A 21,110-nucleotide genomic window follows, 5' to 3' on the forward strand; every position below is an offset into this window, starting at 1 on the left:
ATCTCTATACTGGCCTAGTAGCTGTTATTATATGCAAACTCCATGAGTAGCAGATACCGAATCCAACTGCCCCCAAAGTCTAGCACACACACCCGCAACATGTCTTCTAAGGTCTGAATGGTCCTCTCTGATTGTCCATACGTTTGCGGGTGAAACAAGGTGCTGAAAGTAAGCTACGATCCCAAGGCATCCTACAAACCCTTCTAGAACCGAGAGGTAAATCAGGGGTCTTCGTCTGAAACTATAGAAATAGGGATGCCATGAAGTTGCACTATCTCCTACATATATAACTCTGCCAGCCTATTCATGGAATAACTGACTCTAATAAATGAAGTGTGCAGTCTTCGTCAGCCGATCCATTATAACCTAGATGACATTCTGTCCATGCACGCTGCAGGTAACCCCGATACAAAATCCATCAAGATATGCTCCCACTTCCACTTGGGAATGTCAAGTGGCTGTAGTGGTTCTGCTGGCCTCTGGTGTTCTGCCTTAACCTGTTGACATGTCAGGCATTGCTCCACAAATCTAGAAATTTTCCTCTTCATGTTACTCCACCAAAATGATTCTCACAAGTCTCTATATATCTTCGTACTTCCAAGATTAACAATATAGAGAGAGGGAAAAGCCTCCTCTAGAATGACCCGTTTACTACCGACATCACTCGGTACACAAATTCGGGCATGGAATCTCAACATCCCATCAGCAAAGACATTGAAATCCGAACTTCAATCCATTTTGCATTCCTTCCATGACTTCTACCAGTTCCGTGTCTTCCTTTTGAGTTATCTTGATTCTCTCTCGCAAGGTTGGCTGAACAACTAAATTGGTGATGAACGCCTGTGGATCTTCGTCCACCAACTCTACCCGCAACCTCTCCAGATTCATCATGATCTGATGCTGTAGGACAACTGCTGAAACTGACGCACTCACTGACTTCCGGCTCAAAGCGTCAGCTACCATATTAGCTTTTCCCGGGTGATAACTAATGGTGCAGTCGTAGTCCTTAATCTGCTCGAACCATCTACGTTGCCTTATATTCAGCTCCTTCTGGGTGAAGAAGCATTTGAGACTCTTATGGTCAATAAAGATCTCACACTTTTCATCGTAAAGGTAGTGTCTCCAGATCTTTTGTGCAAACACCATTGCTGCCAATTCTAAATCATGTGTAGGGTAGTTCTTTTTGTACTCTTTGAGTTGGCAAGAAGCATAAATGATAACTTTACCCTGCTGCATCAAAACACGCCTGAGTCCTTTTTGGGATGCATCACTATAAATCACGTAACTACCATTCCTTGATGATATGGTCAACACTGGGGCCGTGACTAGACGTTGCTTCAACTCCCGAAAGCTTTGCTCACAATCACTAGTAAAGTTAAACTTACTATTTTTTTTCGTAAGCAATGACAACGAACCTGACAGCCTAGAAAAACCCTTGATAAAATGGCAGTAGTACCCTGTCAGACCTAAGAAACTTCTGACCTCGTGAACGTTCTTCGATCTCGCCCAGTTTACTACTACCTTTACTTTGATCAGGTCTACTGATACTCCTTCTTTGGACACTACATGTCCCAAAAATGCAACCTATTCAAGCCAGAATTCGAATTTCCTGAATTTAGCAAACAACTTCTTCTCTCTAAGTACCTGAAGTACTAGCCTCAAATGAGTCTCATGCTCTGCAAGACTCCTTGAATAGATCAGAATGTCATCTATAAATACTACCACAAATCAATCCAAGTACTCAATGAATACTTGGTTCATCAGGTCCACGAATGATGCAGGCGTATTCGTTAAACCAAACGGCATAACCAAAAATTCATAATGGTCATACCAGGTTCAGAAGGTCGTCTTCGATACGTCATCTTACTTCACCTTCAGTTGGTGATACGTAGATCACAGATTGATCTTTGAGAAAACCTAAGTTCCCTTTAGTTGGTCAAGCATGTTCTTTATAGTTACCTTGTTTATCTCTCTATAGTCGATGCACATCCTCATCGACCCATCCTTCTTCTTCACGAATAACACCGGTGCTCCCCAGGGTGATACGCTCGGTCTAATGAAGTTGTTATCTAGAAGTTCATGCAGTTGCTCCTTTAACTTCTTTAGCTCTGCTGGAGCCATTCTATTCCGCGCCTTCGAAATTGGTGTCGTCCCTGGTGCTAACTTAATAGTGAACTCCACCTCACAATCTGGAGGCAACCCTAGTAAATCCTTGGGAAAGACATCGGGAAACTCTCGTATCACTAGAATATCCGCTAGCTTCAGTCCTTCCTTTGGTATTGCTTTCACACATGCCAGATACCCTTGGTAGTCGTCCAGAAGTAACTTCCCTGCTTGCATTGCTGAGAGGATTTGTGGTGTAGAGTGCACACACGACCCAACAAATTTAAACTCTTCCTCCCCCAGAGGTCTAAACACTTCCTCCTTCTTTCAGCACTCTATGCTCACATAGCTGGATGCTAACCAGTCCATCCACCCCTAAGATAATATAGAATCCTTGCATCTCTAGGACCATGATACTGGTAGACAACTTTCTCCCTTGAATATCTGTTGGATGGTTTTTAACCACCTTACTACACACAATAACCGACCTCGTTGGCGTAGCCACTCTTAACTTGACCCCTAACAACTGGGTCTCAACTCCACATACTCTAGCAAATCTCTGGGATACAAATGAGTGTAGCCCCTAAGTCGAACAGTACAATAGCATTATGTGACATAAATGAAATCATACCTATCACCACATTGCCGGCGTTCTCTGCATCACCTAGCGTCAACGAGTACACCCGTGCCTACGCGGTGCCCCCTTGGTGACCTCCTTTAGTCTCCTGACTACTTCCTCCATAATGTTGCTACGAAGGCACATAATTTAGTACCGCACAATAATCCCGTATATGGCGTTTTATACTACCACACCAGTAGCAACCCAAAAAATCAGCCCTGCACTCACCTGTGTGCATCTTATTACATTTAGGACAGGCAGGGCGCGGAGAATTTCCCTGAGTGGCTCATGGTCCCGACACCTATCGCTGGCACAAGGAACTACCAGGTAGCTTCCCGGAGTTATGTCTGGTACTGGACTGATAACTCTGAGATAGAGACCTCTTTTTATGACTTGCCTCTCTCTCCCTTTCTTGTATACTAGCTTCAGCTGCCATGGCTCTGTCCACTAGCTCCGTAAAGCCCTAGACCATCAACGCCACAACCTGCGCGTGTATGGCATGTCTTAGTCCTCTTTCGAAAATGCGAGCCTTCCTTGGCTCATCCGGGACCATATGTGGAGCAAATCGGGATAACTCCACAAATCTGGATAGCTCCAAAAATCTGACCACATACTGCAACACAGCCATGGATCCCTATGTCAGACGTAGGAACTCCTCCACCTTTACCTCTCTGGTGGCAATGAGGAAGTATCTGCTAAAGATGACCTCCCTAAACCAGATCGAGGTAACTAATATGTACCCTGGACCCTGCTCCTTTACCAGTTTTTCCAATCGCCGCCATCTCTTTGCCTTCCCCAATAGTTTGAAGGCGGAAAAAAATACCTTTTGTTCCTTCGTACACTCAAGCACTTCCAACAGCTCCTCCATCTCCTTGACCCAGTCCTCCGCTGCAATCGAGTTTGGTCCTCCTGAGAATGCCAGTGGATTCTTTTGTGAGAACTACTAGAACGTGCAGCCTTTATATCAGCCATCTACTGACTCTGTTCCCTGGAATCTCTTTGAGACTCCCTCTTGGCCTACCGTGCCCTACTACGCAGTATGGATAAAGCCTCAACATCATCACTATTGGAGGTATCCACGTGATTGTTCCCTCCAGTCATGACTCCCTTTACTCTAGAATCCATCCTGATGATAGGATATGACCGAATTTAGAAATTCCACATTTATCATGGTTAAAACAAATATGGAATGGCTAATAGATAGAATACATAAGTCTATAGTTTAAAGGACCCACATGTACATTTCTACTGCAAGACTTCCAAAATATCCGACCCTAGACATATGATAACACGACGCACATACTTTTCAAGTCTAGTCCTTCAACCTAAAACAAAAACCATCAATGGATTTATCATGGTTTTTCTGAAATCGTCATTCCAGGAAAAGCACAGAAGACCGTTGACAAAATTCCATTTCCAAGCCTTTAGACTAAAACCTGACCTATATTGCCCCTTCTCATTCTTAACTCATCTCAATCTATACTCTGGTAAATAACACTGACCCTAAAAGTATGCAGGACCTAGCAAACCTAGGCTCTAAAACCACCTATAACGTCCCGAACCAACATGTGGGCCAAGGGTGCTACTTTAGTGACGTTTGAGTACCTGATACCATCATATCATATACGATATGCAGCGAAATAAATGAAACAATCTCAACATATTATTACTAGAGTCTAAATCAACACACACACACACACACACACACACACACACATATATATATATATATATATATATATATATCAAGGTTCTGTCCATACACATATTACATCCCAAAAACAAGTTCACATACTCGGTCTATATGACTAGTGATACAAGCCCGAAGGCATACTATAATAACTACTCACATCCGAGTTCTTGAAGACACTCACAAAAAGTAACTAAACTAGTCTCTAGCCCCTGGATCCCAAAAACTCGATCTCTGGGATTCCATAAAAAGATATGTTGTACAATGGGGTGAGACACCTCTTAGTAAGGAAGATTAAGTTAATGACAATGTGTGGCAACATGCTTTTCAGTGTATACTAGAATCATATCTCTCTCTCTTACTGAACATAGTATGTATACTCATTTCTCATTTCTCATTTCTCATAACATATATCAATACTGGAAAACATTTACATCATTACATAAATATACAATATGCAGAAAAGATACACCTTGGAACTACCTGCCATGTATAAACCCTCGTGGTCAGGGTTGTGCGGCCCGAATGATGGACTAGAACACGGGGGATCAACCCAAGCCAAGTTAACTCCCTGCTATATACGTCAGCAGGCTTTCGCAAACTCGCTTACGGGTCTGATTGCATCTCTATCAATTGGCTAGGACTATCCAACACCACGCGCTCGTAGATGTGGGTGCATGTGGTCAACTGGTGAAACTTTCTCTCTAGCAACGGTACCACGCTCGCAACACTGGGTTCACAAGTTTCCTAAAGCATATAATGTAATTTAAGTAAATAAAATTGTACTTTAAAACTCATTTCATAAAACCCAGCCACTCGCCATTTAACACCACTTGGGCCTCTGCCCTCTCATAAAGTACAATATCGGGCCTCGGCCCCTCTGTTACAACTTGGCCGTTTAATACAAACTTTAACCTCAAAATAAACTATGTTATTTATAAAACCCAACCTTGTTCATTTAATACAAATCCGATCTCGGCCCTCTCATAAGTTCCTGCATTTCTCAAAACAATTCCAGTATTTTTGCAAACAGTTCAGTATTACACAACATACCCTTTCTGGTATTTCATAACTCACAAAAAATATACACCTATCACACAATTTTATTTATTTAATACATAACCCATAGGCAAGCAATAAAACTCCGTACAAATGGTTTGTATTATCAAACCGAACTTTCCACCGTTCATTTTTTCTCAAAATATCATATCGTATGTTGACTTTTTGAGTCCGATCCCTAGTTTTGATAATGACAAACCACAAGTTTCTTATGTGTGTATCCAGTGTTTGAATAGTTAGCATTTCAAAACACACACATAAGGAGACTGAAAATGAAAGCCAGAAGAAACTCGAGTACATCAGCTGGCGTATTCTGAGGAAGTCACAAGAGCAAAGAAGATTGAAGAAATTTAAATTTCACTTGTATTGCATTTAGTTTTTCTATTTGGTCTGTAATATTTGCATCTTCATACATGATATAAATAAAGCTCAAAGAAGACCATAGATTGACCATAGGGATCCGAATGACCTTAGTGCACCCTTTGGTCGACCGATGCCGAATTTTTTCAGTAGACTTCAAAAATACCTAGACTAACCTTAGGTCCCCCATGCAAGCATAAAAGAGTGCCCTATTAAAATTAAGTTAATCATCATATAAATAGCGACAACATTTTAAAGAGAAAGGGACCGAAAATACCCAAATTGGCATGTTCGGTCGACCAAACTCAGTTACACTGAGATCTTTGATCGATCGAACTCCCACCGGGTCAATAAGTTGACCTCTCGAACGACCGGCCAGAAACATATAGCAAAGCCATGGTTGATCGAACCTCCATGGGGTCAACAGGTTGATCGCTTGATTGACTAACCAAAAACATATAGGTAACGCCCTGGTCGACCGAACCCCCACGTGGGAATTTCCAACCACCCGATTGACCGAATCTCACAGTTCAAAATGATCCGGTCAACCAAACCGCGTAGATTTAGAAAATCGCCTTTAAACCCCTCAAGTACAGTCGACCATCCTTCTAGCTCAAAATACTCCCGCTCAACCGAACCCAGAAACTCGATCAACCAAACCTTAAGTATGGTTGACCGATGGTCTCGGGTTGGCGAATTTTACCGAGGTTAAAAACGTTGTTATTTTTACTAACCTTACTTAAACCTTTTCTAAAATGACTAATATGTCCCTAACGGTTAGATTTTCTAAGGAGTCTATATATACCCCCTCATAACTCAAAATTAACAAGATTATTAGTTAGAAAATCCTCTTAAATTTTTATATCATATGTTCATCTTCCTAAGCTTGTTTTTCATCCTCTCTTTGTTATATATTCGAAAAATCATTTTCAAGAGAGTATTCTTTATCTTGATCATTTTATTTTTACAAATCATTACTTATACTTTCATATCCCATTATTTTCAAAATCATTATCTTGAAAGTAAATCTTAAGTTTTCTTCATATATTTTCATTGATAAATATCTTTGGAGAAAAACTTGTTTATTGCTTGTGAATCTTGCACACATATTGCAAGACTTCAAAGGCTAACATATTCTTCATTGCAAAATTATTTTTGAACAAGAATCCTTAATTCCCCTAAGCTTTATTTGAAAAACTTGTTTTTAGGAAAGCTCCTAACATATTGAAAAGAGTACCTTGAGCATATTCTTATTTTAATATCTTTGCTTGGAAGGTCTCTTACTCTTGTTAGTAAGAAAATCATTTTTCACACTCAGTCTTTCTTGAGAAATAAATTTTTAGTGAAAAATACACATTCTCACATTGAGTTTTAATTCATATCATGTGTGAGTGTAGTCCCTAATAAATAGTCCCGAATTGACTTAGACCCGGTTAGGAAAGTTAGGTGCACCATCCAAGTACGGTGTAGGTTGAGGTCAGCCCCGTGAATTGATATGATTGTAACTGGTGCTGCTCCACCCATTAAGTGAGCATTAGTGAAATCTTCGGGCTTGCGGGCTAGAGGCGGGGATGTAGGCACTTTGGCTGAACCCCAATAACATATCGTGTGTGCATTATTTATATTTCCGCAATTTATATTTTTGCGTGTGTATGTTATATTGTGAATGCTGCGCATGATTTAATTTCCGCACATTATATTTATCTGCGCATATTGAACTGCATAGACAGACCCTAGGTTTGTGTAATACTAGTTGTTGGATTAGTTAAACTTAGGACAAAATTTTAAATAGCCAATTCACCCCCGTCTTGAGAATGCACCAATTCCAACATCGTATATCCTAGGTTTGTAAACAAGCCCTTTGAACTGTTGGTTTTCAAAAGAATAACTGAAAACATAAACATACTCACTTCACAAACATTTCAATCGGTTCAAAATCATTAAAACACTGCATTAAACATAATCCCCTTACCTGATTTCGAAACAAAAACCGAAACGCTCAAAAACCAAATCCCAACCCTTTTCACCAAATTGAAAATCTAATTTTCTAGAACTGTAGATCCTAACTCCCTGATCCTTGCAGTATCTTTTGATCGTCGAAACGGACGACGAATGACAAAGAACTATAAAGAGAGAGAATGAACTCGCCGATTCTATAGAGAGAGAGCTTTTTTGGGATTTTTTAGCCCTTAAGCAATGAAAAATGATATTTATAGGCCTTTTGACCCGGTCAAACTCGTTGACGAATTGTTCCCTCGTCGATGAAATAGAAGGCTATTCGTTGTCGAACCTCCTCCCTCGTCGACAAACCCAAACCTAATATTTTTCTTGTCGGTTGGGATCTCTTAGTCAAAAAGACTCTGAATTTCGGTGACGAAGCACTGAAGGACATTCGTCGACGAGAACATTGGCTTCATTGATGAAGCCTACAAAAATCCCCTTTTTATACTTTTCTTATTTTTTATCGGTTTGGGAGTAGGGTTGGTAAATTGAAAAAGTGCTTCAAGTATGTTATGTGATCGTGGAATGCCTTCAAATTTTTTTTTAAAAAAAAAGGCTTTATATAACAGCTATAAGACCATTTATGCTATACGGGTTTTGGGCGACTAAGAAACAAAATATCCAAAAAGTAAAGCCATCGAAATGAGCATGCTAGGGTAGATGAGCAGTGTAATGTCAATTTAAAAGAATTGTTTTTAAAACAACTTATCAATAAGCTATGTTTGATCGCTTTTGCAAGGCACTAGCCTCCTTTTGGGAGCACTTAAAAGAAGGTACATATATTACTTATCACTTAAAATAAATACTTTTGCAAAAAAAAAAAAGGTCGTGTGCGGGTTATACTGTGACATGTACTTATTGCAAAAGGTGCTAATCTAGACATTTTTTTTAATTATTTTTTGAGTGAAGTTTGATGAATAATGAAAGATAATTTTTAGCCACTTAGAAGTGATACTTTAATAGGCAGTGTTAGCTTTGTAAATATAAGAAATTTTAGTACCTATTTTAAAAAATATATTAGAAGATATCATATATTATTTTATTATGTATTACAACAAACTACTTATTTATTAAATATAATTCAATTTTGGAATGAAGAAAAAAAATCATCTATTAATTTAAATTAATATTAAAAAAATACTAACTTAATTAATAATATTATTTTAGCATAAATTAATATGATAATCATATATTATAAACATACATAAAAAACAACATTATTGTTAAATAAAAAATAATATTATATTTTTTTACTTAAGAAAATATTAAAAAATAATTAAAAATAAACAAATAACATAATTATTACTTTAATTTAAATTAAAAATATTTTTAAAATTTAAAATATATAAGAAATATTTATAAATTTATTTTATTATGTATTAGAACATATTAATTACTAATAAAATATAATTCAATTTTGAAATGAATTAAAATGCCATTTATAAATTTAAATTAACATTAAATATATAAAAAATTTCATTTATTTATTAATACGTTTGGGCGATTTGATCTATGCTTTATCATTCATGGACATTGATAAGATCCTTCCATTTAACAGCACCTTAGGATGGTATAACATAGCCTTAAAGTAAAAAGTTAAGGGCGAGGTTCAAACGATAAAAGGCTTAGAGTAGATACCTTGACACCCAGAGACGAGGAAGGGCGTAGTAAGCGACGAAATTCTTCGGGGAGTTGAAAATAAGCATAAGTTTAACATAAATTAATGTGATAATCATTTGTTATAAATATGTTTAATAACAGTGTTGTTGTTAATTAAAAAATAATATTGTATTATTCTAACTAAAAGAAAATTGTTAATTTTAATTAGAAAATTAATATAACTAGCAATTAATTTTTTAATTATAAAATATTAATATCTAATTTAATTTAAATTAAAAATAATTATGTATCATTTTATTATATATTACGGACTATTAATTATTAATGAAATAAAATTCAATTTCCAAACAAAGAACAATATATTAGTTTAAATTAATATTAAATAAGTTTAATTATTAATATTATTTTTATCATAAATTAATGTAATAGTTATTAATATTATTTTTATCATAAATTAATGTACTAGTCATATGTTATAATTAAATATACATTAAAAAATATTTTTTTTAATTAAAAATAATAATCTTATATTATTTTATTTAATAAGAAATCTCTAGATGTTAATTAAAAATAATAAAATAATTATTAAAAATTACTTATTAAAAATATAAAAAATTTAATTTAAAAAAAATTAAAAATAATCATATAAAACTTAACATTGCACTACTTATCTATACTATACATTGAAATTTAACCTTGGTGGGACACATGTTGTCACCAAATTTTTTTCACTTGATTTTATTTTTTTTTCTTTTTCCTTTTCTCCCTCCTCTCTCTCTCTCTCTCTCTCTCTCTCTCTCTCTCTCTCTCTCTCTCTCTATCTCTCTCTCTCCTCTCTCTCTCTCTCTCTCTCTCTCTCTCTCTCTCTCTCTATTTATGAATCTAGAGATTTAACCCAACGTCGACATGTGGTAGTGGGTTTTTTTTGTTTGTGTCTTTTACAGCCTCTACCCACAATATGCAGGCTCACACGGCCCCCACAATTTTAAAAACCTTTAGTATTTTTTTCCCTCCTTTCTCTCTCGATAGGGGCACCACATGGGCCTCACTAATTTTTTTAATAGTTTTTAAATTTATTTTTTAAACTTTTGTCTTTTTCCTTTCATCCCAAATGGACCCCACTAAATTCCTTTCTCTATATGGATTCCATTAATTTTTTTAAAAATATATTTTCTCTTTTTATAGGCAAAATTTAAAAATCCAACATTAATAAATTTTACTAAATATTTATTTTTAAATGAGTCAAACTTAACAACTTTTGATCACTTTCTTTTTCAATACTTTCATATTATAAAAATAATTCAAATTATTAGTTTCTACTTTCTCTATTATTTGTTCATATTTACATCTACTAAAATTATAGAATTAATTTTAATTATTCCATGTGTTTCAACATATTGTTTAGTTCCATGTTAAAATGTTATATTGTTACAATTTTATATTTTCCAAGATCTCCGTTAGTTGCGAAAGTTAGGCTGATATATTTTTGTCGTGATTTAATTAACAATTAATCTCACAAAAAACATACACAAAAATAATATTTAAGTATTTTTGTGATATGTGTGTTTTAAAAGTATTACTTAACGAAATTTTTTTACTCCAGATATGTTTTTCCTATACAGTTTTATTAATAGAAATATTGTATTTACATTCAAACTTCATGTTATAATTATATAGTATTGTAATTTCGTATTGTTAAATATGCGAGGGTTCCTGCATCATTCTGGACGTGAGCAGGTAAAGAAGTTAATAAAGGAAACTAGCATTAGATTAGCAACTTGAAATACATGAACACTTACGGCTAAAAGCATGAAAATTATGGACACAATGTTTAGAAGAAAAATTAATATAATTTGCTTTAAATATATATGTTGACCTTATGGGTCATACCCGATTTTGATAATGACAAATACTCTTGGTATTTAATGTTTGCCAAGTTTGTGTGCAGGTTCATATTGGCGAAATCAGTTGATGACACATGAAGACTTGAAAAAAACAAAGACCTAGAATAGTTATTCATTGTAATTTAGATTATGCTTAATTCGGGTCTGTAATAGTAATATAGGAAATGATCTGTAATAATGTGCATATCATGCATGATAGGAGCCGATAAACTCAAGACCATAGAGTGACCTTAGGGCATGGTCGACCGACGCTTGATTTTTTCAGTGTCCTTATAGACCTTAAAAAGACCTTAGGTCCTTACACAAAGGCACAAAACAGTCCCAATAATCACTTATAATATTAGGGGAATAAATTGAAGTGTAAATGGACTTAATAAAGAAAAATGTGAGGGGTCGAATGACTGAACACTTTGTGTTCAAAACACATCGGGCGCCAGAACCGTGGTCCGATCAACTAGCTGACTTGAGTTCGGCAGACCGAACCAAAACACACACACACCATCCACGGGCGACCGAACCGCTGAGGTGACTTTTTTCACCAACTCAGCCAACTGAACCTCACGTTCAAAATGATCCCAGGAGACCGAACACTTGAGTTTAGTTAATCGAATGAGAGACTAGGTGACCGAAATGTGGGCAGAATGAAAAGGCCTCAATTCAACAAACCGAACATACACTCGGGCACCCGAACCTTCAAAAGTGGCTTTTGAACTAAGTCTATTCGGGCGACCGAACCAAGGTTCAGCCACCCAAAAACTCTCGGGTTGTTTATTTTTTACCAAGGTTAAAATTAATTAAATAGGGTTAATTTTCCTGATTGGTTTTAAAACAATTATAATAAAGACCCCTATGTCCTAAACAGTTATAATTTGGCCAACTTCTATATACAGGGCCTCATTTGTGCAAATTAGCAAGAGATTAGGAAATTGATTATCTCAAAAACTCTATGAAAATTTCCAAGCCTATATTATTCATACTACTTCAAAATACTCTCCTAGTCCACATTCCTTGATCATTCAAGCCTAGTAAGAGTATTTAGATTATTTGTGCTTCATTCTAAAAAGCCCACAACTCTCATTTGAAATTTATATTTCTTAATTTTTGTCTTGAGAGTAAAGCTAGAGATTCTCCCAGTGATTTGAATAAATAAATCTTGTGTGGGAAAACTCATAGGCTTTGGGTTCTTTGCATTGTTATTGCAAGATACCTTAAGCATTATTTTTGGTGTGCAAAAATATTTTACAAAGCTTGATTTCAAACAACTTTTGTGCTTGCCATATTTGAGAAAATCTTCCGAAGTTTGATTGAATATTATTGCTAGCATCTTTGAAACATTAATCTGATATTGAGATTTGATATACTTGGTTTTCAAAGAATAGCTTGTCTAAACACTCTTGTGCACATTTGAGGTTATACATTATACTCTGACTGTAGCTTGCACATATACACTGTTGAGTTTATAGTTCTTACTTGTTTGGTGTGCATTGATCATTCTGTGCGTATAATAGTACATATCTGCTTGCGTAAGAAGTGTTTGTTTGTACGAAAATTTTCATATTCGTTGTATTCCAGGCGTGGGCCTGAAGAGGGAGACTAGTCCTGTTGAATAGTCCCGGATTGACTTAGACCCGGTTAGGAAAGTTAGGTGCACCATCCTGGTAAGGTGTAGGCTGAGGTTAGCCCCATGAATTGACCTGATTGTAACCGGTGCCGCTCCACCCATTAAGTGAGCATTAGTGGAATGCTTGTGTTGGTGAGCCAAGGCGGGGACGTAGGCAATATTGGTCGAACCCCGATAACATATCGTGTGTACACTTTATTTTTTCACAATTTATTTACTGCACATGTATGTTATTCTTCAATTGTCGGTGAATGATGCGCATAATTTAAATTTTTGCATATTATATTTATCTGCGCATTTGGGATTGCATAGAAAGACCCTAGGTTAAGAATTACTGCAAACATCTGGTTTAACCTAAGAATAAGTTTTAAAATTCCAATTCACCCCACCTCTTGGCAATACACCAAAGCCAACAATTGGTATCAAAGACTCGTTGCACTAGGCTTAACAACTTTTATAAAAAATATCAATGGCTCAAATTGGTGTATCCCCATTCGGCGAGAGACAGTCACCTTCCAGTCCTCTTGTATTTTGTGATGTCAATTACACCCATTGGAAAATTCAAATGAGTATATTTTTAAAATCTATGAATTGGAGGGCCTGGCAGGTGATTGATAAGGGAACTTGTATGCTAGTAGAAAATGATATTAATTTGATGCATGCAAATTCATATGCCATGTACATGTTATATCTTGTATTAGATTCTAATATTTTCGTTGAGTTTGTGGCATGTCATAGTGCACAGGAAATCTGAGATGAACTTGAAAAGAAATATGGAGAATCCTATGGAGAATCCCAGGAAAAGGAGATTCCCACTCCAAATGCTCCAAGTCTTAATAATCATGTAGTGGTAGATCATGAGTATACTGCAATAACCAACGAGGGGGTATATGTTTCTCCTTCTGGTTTAATTAATATTGCATGTGATGATTCATCTGTTGATTCCTGCAACACATTACTTGATGAATCATCTGTTGAATGTTGTGATATTACTATTGACATAGCATGCAATGATTCATGTAATAATTGTGATGTATCTTATGATGAATCATCAATTGTTTCTAATGATGGTATTGTATGCATTGATTCATATGATAGTTATAGAGATAAATCTTGTATTAAATCATGCAATGAGTTTTATGATGAAAGCATGTCATTGAATAGACAACTAGAAAATGATTTATTTAAAATTCATAAGTTTCTAGTTAGAATGTCCTATCATAAAACTATTCTGAAAAATCGAAACAGAAAGATGGGAAAACAATTAAAAAAATTAAAAAGCCTACCATGCCACTTTAGAAAAGAAAAAGATGGTGAAGATATTGAAAATCATCCGCTTGGAGAGAAAAACAGAAGATCATTCTAAAGTGTCACTTAAGGCTAAAAGTGAGAAGATCAATCTTAATAAACCCTTGGGAATTAAAAGAAATAAATCTTTGAAAATGGGTTCATATTTTTAAAACTCAATGTCACATGAATGCCTCATTGAGCAAAAATAGAATAAATAAGCATAGCCCTTCACGAAAATCTAAAATTTGCTTATGCCGAAAAATGAAATGGCACATCAGATCCAAATATAAATCTAGAAGTGCTAGAGGCTTAAATAAAGAAATGGAGTGGGTTGTCATGAAAGCAAACCCCTTAGGACCTAAGGAAAAATGGATCTAAATTAATATTACCAAATTAGTTAATTCTTCCTTAGACCCTAGGACTTGATTTAGGGGTTGGTAATGACATTAGGCTTAGGAAGTGTCTTAGGTTTAAGATATAGAAGCTTAGCATACACATCCACTTCCAAATAGATAAGGTTACTATGCCTGGTATATAATTCAATATGCTTAATTCACACTTAAATATAAACATATTAAATTAAGCATACCTTGTCCACTCTGTTGACTTTTTGGTTAGATCCCTATTTTGATTTTGACAAACCACAGTATTTCATTTGTGTGCTTTGAGTATTTGAGTAGGTTTATGTTTTAGTTAGCACAGATGATGATGTAATGTGGAAGCCGTAAGAGCACCTAAACGAGTATATCCCGACGTATTACATGGGATTGCAAAAGAGTCGCGCAGGAAGATCGATTTATATTTCAAGTTGTATTATATTTTTATTTTTTAATCTTATATGGTTTGTAATAATTAATGCATTGCATGCATGATAGGACTAATAAGCTCAAATGACGATAAGGATCTGAATGACCTTAAGGCGACTGACGCCAGATTTTTGGGGTTATCTCTCAAAACCATAGGTTGACTTTAGGACCCCAAAATATCATAGGAAAAGTCCCCTATAACTTAGAAATGAGAATTATGTGAGAAGAGGTGACTTTATATAGAAATCAGAACTTAAATGCATAGTTTTTGTATGTTTGGTTGACTGAACCAAGACATACAGAACACCTTCGGCCAATCGAACCTCACCAAGGTTGACTATTGACCACTTGGTTGACCGAACCAGAACACGCATAGATCTTCGGTCGACCGAACCTCCCTGGGGTCAACAAGTTGACTCTTCAGTCGACCGACCATAAATGAGCTGCAACGATCTGGTTGATCGAACCACCTCGGGGGATGTCCCAACGGTTTGGTCGATCGACCCTTCAAGTTCAAAAGACCTTGGTCAACCGAACCTCGGAGATCAGAAATTGCCTCAAGTCTGGTTGACCGAACTCGTAGTTCAAATTATCCCTAGTCGATCAAACCGGGCACCACGATCAACCAAACCATCAAGATGGTCGACCGACCCTCTCAAGTTGCCCAATTTTTATCGAGTTTAAACTGAGTTAATTTTAATAAAACTCACTTAATCTTTTTCTAAAATACCCAACGTGTCCCTAACTGCTATAATTTTTCCAAATTCTATATATAGACCCTCATTTGCAAAATTAACACAAGATTAGAGTTTTGAGATTAGCCAAATTCCTCTGAAATTTTTTTTGGCAAAAATCATTTATACTTCCATATTTTTCATACTCATTGCCAAAATCTCTTCTCCTATACTCATCTAGCCATTTATTTTGAGTGAGATTGTTTTTACATAATCTTCATACAAGATCAAACTCTCTCATTTATATTTGCTTGTTTATTGATTTTTAGAGAGTTGCTTAAGATTTTTTCCATAATATTTCATTCATAAATATTTGATTGAGAAAAATCCTTACTTAGCTTAAGATCTTGCATCCTCATTGCAAGATTCATAAGCTTGATTTGTGCTTTGACAAAAAATATCTTTAGCAAGCTTAAAACCCTATTATCTACTATGCTTTATATTTGAAAAATATTTTTGTGATATTTGTTTAGGGTTGTACAGGTTGTTTGATTATTCACACAAGAAACATATTAGCTTAAAATCAAAAGTCACACTCTCACATACACACATTGATATATCTTGTGTTGAGAGTTAACATAGTGGTTAACAAAATCTCACTTGAGCTTAATATCCTATCACATGTGAGGGCATTATTTGGTTGAGCAAATTGGTACATATCTACTTAGTGTAAGAAGCATATTTTTGTGTATGCAAAATTATATTGTTTGTTGTATTTTAGACGTGGGTCTGAAGAGGGAGACTAGCCTTGGTAAATAGTCCCGGATTGACTTAGACCCGGTTAGGAAAGTTAGGTGCACCATCCTAGTAAGATGTAGGTTGAGGTCAGCTCCGTTAATTGACCTGGTTGTAACCGGTGCCGCTCCACCCGTTATGCAACGACCCGAATTTAAAATGGAATTTAAATGATAAGGAGGAAGTCGACTTCGCGTTCGTCGATGACATTGCACTTTGGAAGGATTCACGGAAGGGAACCATCAGGGCTTCGTTAACGAATACAGGGGATTCGTCGACGAAGGCTTCAGAGAATTCATCGATGAAGACTGAATTTCGTTGACGAAGAAATATCGAGAGAGGTTTGAGCCGCCTGAATTTCATCGACGAAGGACTGAATTTCATCGACGAAATTACTGAAGGATTCATCGACGAATGACGTGGCTCGTCAACGAAATCCCCTGTCTATAAATATGGAAAATCCGAATTTTAACTTCCTAATTAAGCTATCTTCATCCTCTCTCTCTCTCCCCTTCGGTTTTCTCTCTTTCTTTCGTCAATTTTGGGCCAGATCTTCGACGGATCGACAATCCGAAGTCACCACGGGGCTCCTAGGGAAGTTCTCTCCAAATCTGCCGGAGCGGATCGTTGGTGAAAGTAAGGTGGAAACCATATCAAATCCAGGGTAAGGCTTTCTACTCAATATTTTTAGTTTTGACAGTTGTAGAAAGTGATATACTCGTAGAAATACTAAACTTTAGTTATGGGAAATTTTGTTTCCAGGGGTGTTGAATCGGGAATGTTGGAAATCATTCCTAAGTTGAGGTAAGGCTTTTTAAGCCAAATTTGACTTAATGGTAGTTATAAGAAGTGTTATGCACGTAGAAATATTGAAGTTTAATATTGGGAGTTTGTATTTTCAGGGTGTTGAGTTGGGAACCTTGTGGGTGTGAGGCAATTTTCTTAGGGGCTTTTCAGGAATCAGGTAAGGGGATAAACTAAGCTAGTTCTTTTGAGAGAATGCATGTATATATATATGTAGCATTTGATATGTTTATATATATATATATATATATATGATTTATATTTGCAAAATACTGTGAAAATGATCGTATGTTGAATAGGTGAAAATCTGTTTGTATGGCATGAGTAAAAATGTTGCGAAATACTGTTTTCTAGGAATGTGGATGATATGGATTTTTATGATGGAAAACCAGCGTACGGGCCAAGATTTTATATGATTTGCCAGCATACGGGCCGTGTTATGTGGATGTGATTTTCTAGTGTACGGGTTGTGCTATGATTTGCCGGCCTACAAGCCGTGCTATGTGGATGTGATTTGCCAGTGTACGGGCTATGCTATGATTTGCCGGCGTACGGGTTGTGTTATGATTTGCTGGCGTACGGACCGTGCTATGTAACTGTGATTTGCCAGCGTACGAGCTGTGCTGTGATTTGTCGGCATACGGGTCGTGCTATGTGACTGTGATTTGCCAGCGTACGGGCTGTGCTATGATTTGCCGGCGTACGGGCCGAGTTATGGTTAAATATGTAATTTCGACGTACGGGCCGATGATTTTCATGATACACGTATATATGCAAAATGTTATGATTGATGTGAAAATAAATGATATGAGATATCTATGTATCATAGTTTTAGTATATATTATATGATATCAGAACCTGGTTGGCTTGGTCTAGGCTAGCACTTACACGGTACCATTGCTATGTGTCTATGGTCTTTGTGATCATGATATTTGTGTTAACGCCGCTGCACGGAGTGGTGTGAGATTGGATACTCGATGTGGTTTTTAAAGAAGTGTACTGTGATCGCCCCTGGTGTACGGACCAGGTCTGGCAGACCCATCGGACTTACAGACTAGACTTTTGACTTGGCAGTAGTCGGCCAACCATTGTCAGGTCTCGCCTTCGGGCCACACAACCCAGTCATGTGGGGGTAATACATGACAACAGCCAGCTAACCTACCAAGAATGTTTTATGTTATTATTATTATATGAGATGAAATATGATTATGAAAATGCAGTATGTTCTGCCATGTTTAAATGATATATATATGTTTTCCCATATTTGATAAACAGTTACGGAACATGTTATGCATGATATATGTAGAATACGGAATACTCATGTTACCACACACTGATATTAGTTTATTTTCCTTACTGAGAGGTGTCTCACCCCTAAATTTTATAAACTTTTCAGGAGCGCCTGATAGGAGAGCAGGAAAAGCCCCACTGATCTAGAGTTGTCTATTTGCCCTCTATGAAAGGTAAGTTTTGTAGGGACAGTGAGATTTTGTGGGAAATGTCCCTAGATGTGATTTTTGGGATGTATATACTGTGATACAGTGATTGTAGTAACTCTGGTTATTGTGATATATGATGAGATGTATATGATTGTATGTTTCCTGCTGCGTAGGCTTCCGTTTTGTGTTCTAATGTATCCCTGGTACTCATGGGTCCAGGTGGATTGTGATCTACTGAGCTGGAATGTATGATGTTGATTTTATTATATTATTGAGAAAAAAATATGTGGAAAATGAGCAGGTCGTCACACGTTAAGTGAGCATTAGTGGAATCCTCGGACTTGCGAGCTAGAGGCGAGGACATACGCAGTATTGACCGAACTCCGATAATATATTTGGTGTTGATTTTATTTTTCGCAATTTACATTCTGCACCTGTATGTTTATGTTTATTTTTTGAATATTTGTTTGGGATTGTGAATACGTAGAAAGATCTTATGTTTGTGAAATACTGCCTGCTGTATTAGCTAAACTTAGGAAGAATTTTTAAATTTCCAATTCACCCCCTCATGGGAACACACCAAAGTCAACACACTCATTCTGAATACTCTTCTCAACATAATAGAAATTTAATCTTTAAGAGTATTTGTCCTATACTTCCCTTCACAAGCTCTCAAATCATTAAGTCATATCCTTTAGAGCTTCATCTTTGTGAACTAAGTTAAATGACTAATATGATGGCTATAGGTTTCAATAACTGAGAAACCTATGCATGAATGTTAAGAAAGAAAAGCCATTTGAACTAGAGCCTCTTACATATTGAAATTCATAAGAGAAGAGGCATTGTAGGCTTATGACTTTGAAAGAAATATTCATTGTGACCTTTTGGTCCTCTAAGCCATTTGAATTGTATGCTGGTAGTGGATTATAGGTTCTTGCATGCTCAAATTAAACCATATATTGCTTGCTTGAATCTATTAGGTATAGATTTTATGGGAAAACGTCCAATTTACAAATGGCATGTTACCAAAATTTTGACAGGAATTTTCCGAAGTAAAATCATGTCTAAAGATGATTATAATAAAATGAAAGTTAAAATATTTTTGAAAGGATGAAGGAAAACTAATTGAATACCAAATTTCATCCTAACATAATCATCGAGAATATTTAGGGGAGTTTAACTCTATCCCTATAGGAAGCGCATAAATGACCCATATGCATCACTTTCATCCACTGAAATATTGAGGCTCTTTTGAAATGCCTGAACATTATATCTTGTGTTTAAAGCTTTATGTTTTGATATGAAATGTCCATGGGTCATGAACTCTATTGCATGCCTTAATATACACTTTTCTGATGTATTTATGGTCTATAGGGACAACTATACTGATAGGGGTAAATAGTGTTGATTAATATTCAGTATAGTTGATTTTAAAGTTTCAAAATGAATGACTTATACTATTGAGAAAAATGAAATTAATCTTTTGATAGTATAAGTAGTTAAAGAATCTAAGCACGTACTCAAATTGATAGGGGGAACATCTGAAATTAAATTCCTATCTTGTTATGCTCACCAATATTTTTGGCTTAGATCAGTTTGTTATTCTCTATGGCACGTGCTCAATTATGATGACCTTATTGAAGAAAAATATAATACTTAGCCACACGTTCTTTGTGTTTGCCATATAATCTTGCATGCGATTGTTAAATCTTTAGGATCATTGTGGTTGTGTTTTTTCTGATTATATTTTAGCATGTGTTTCATTGACAAACCAGAAAAATTTTGCTTGCATGTGCTTTAAAGCAACCCCCAGTATCTTTTGCAAACATCATAAAGGGGATAATATTTATTATATACATATATATATATATATATATTTTAAAATTGCACAACTGGTTCGAAAACTTCATATGTAAATGCACGCGAACTTGTTAGACTATGTTTGTGCTCAAACCAACTATTTGTTATCATATGCCGTGTGCTTTAAACTCAAATCTTCCATGGGTCTTATGATATGTTTCAATTGCAATGGTTTGTGTATATTTATGGTTTAGTTTTGTTTTCATGTCATTTAAATCATTTAAATGACCAATTTTGTTGTTTGTGTGCTTAATTGTTGAGGTTATCTTTGTCATTCATTTTGCCTTGCATGGCTATTATATTTCTTGAATGATTGAAAGTTATACTTCTATTTTATGTCTTGATCACACCGGACTGTTTGAGTTGGTAGTTGTGGATAAACTGTTAATTTAAAACTCAATCAAGTCATTTTTATGTAGGTATTTTTGGGAAAATGCTCTATTTTCAAACGGCATGCTGCCGAAT

Source organism: Malania oleifera, chromosome 7, assembly GCF_029873635.1.
Source record: "Malania oleifera isolate guangnan ecotype guangnan chromosome 7, ASM2987363v1, whole genome shotgun sequence".
In the NCBI taxonomy this organism is placed as follows: domain Eukaryota; kingdom Viridiplantae; phylum Streptophyta; class Magnoliopsida; order Santalales; family Ximeniaceae; genus Malania; species Malania oleifera.